Source organism: Vicia villosa, linkage group LG7 (genome assembly GCF_029867415.1).
Source record: "Vicia villosa cultivar HV-30 ecotype Madison, WI linkage group LG7, Vvil1.0, whole genome shotgun sequence".
Lineage (NCBI taxonomy): Eukaryota > Viridiplantae > Streptophyta > Magnoliopsida > Fabales > Fabaceae > Vicia > Vicia villosa.
Genome location: NC_081186.1, coordinates 133,979,636 through 133,980,598, shown reverse-complemented (window position 1 = coordinate 133,980,598; position 963 = coordinate 133,979,636).

Here is a 963-nt window from a genome sequence, read left to right as displayed (position 1 = left end):
ACTTCAAGTAACTCATCCTTCCTTCTTAGGATGTTCTGAATCTCAACATTTTCCGTGTTGACAATTCGATACTTGTTCCTCCAAGCATTCCTTTCTTGGCATACCTTGTTTAATGCCGCTTGAAGTTTTTCAACATCGGTGGAGAAGAGGTAAATTGGTTCCCTTAGGGGAATAGGCTCTTGATGTTGATATGGCATCCTGAGCTTGAATGCTCTGACGCGTACCCATTGAAGGTAAGGATCCAGGGAGATGCGAAGATGTTTTCCTAACAATCTTCTCCCTTTGCTGTGAACAAGACGCCAGGCTTGGACAATTTCCTTCTTTAGCATGTTGCCATGATCGTCGATGTTCTTGAAGAACAGACCCTCCAATTGGATGTTACTTGGTATATTTTTCATGGGATAGCCGTATTGACGACGGGCTAAAGCTGGATTGTAACTAATTCCTCCCTTAGTTCCAATAAGGGGTATGTTGGGAAAACTTCCGCAACTGAAGATGATCTTGGTTTCGTCGTTGTCAGGACTACACCACTCAATGTCCGTATGAGTGAGAGATATGATTTTCTGTGACCAGTAAAGGCCATCCCTCATATTCCAGAAAGTGCTAGACTTTGGCAGGTGCGAAACGAACCATTCGTATAACAACGGTACGCAGCATGTGATTAATCCTCCTCGCTGCAGGTTTCTTGAATGCACAGAGTGATAAGCATCCGCAAGCAAGGTTGGAACTGGATTTCCAATTAAGAAGATCTTAATTGCGTTGATGTCGACGAAATCGTTAATGTTAGGGAACAAAAACAATCCGTAGATAAGCAAAGCCAAGACTTCCTCAAATGCGCTCATATCTTGGATGCTGACGAAGTACCGAGCTTGATCAAACAGGAATTTGGAAGGCAATCCTTGAATTCCTCCTCTACTCACCATATGAGTTCTGATGTCGACTACGTTCAAAGGAGTAGTTGCA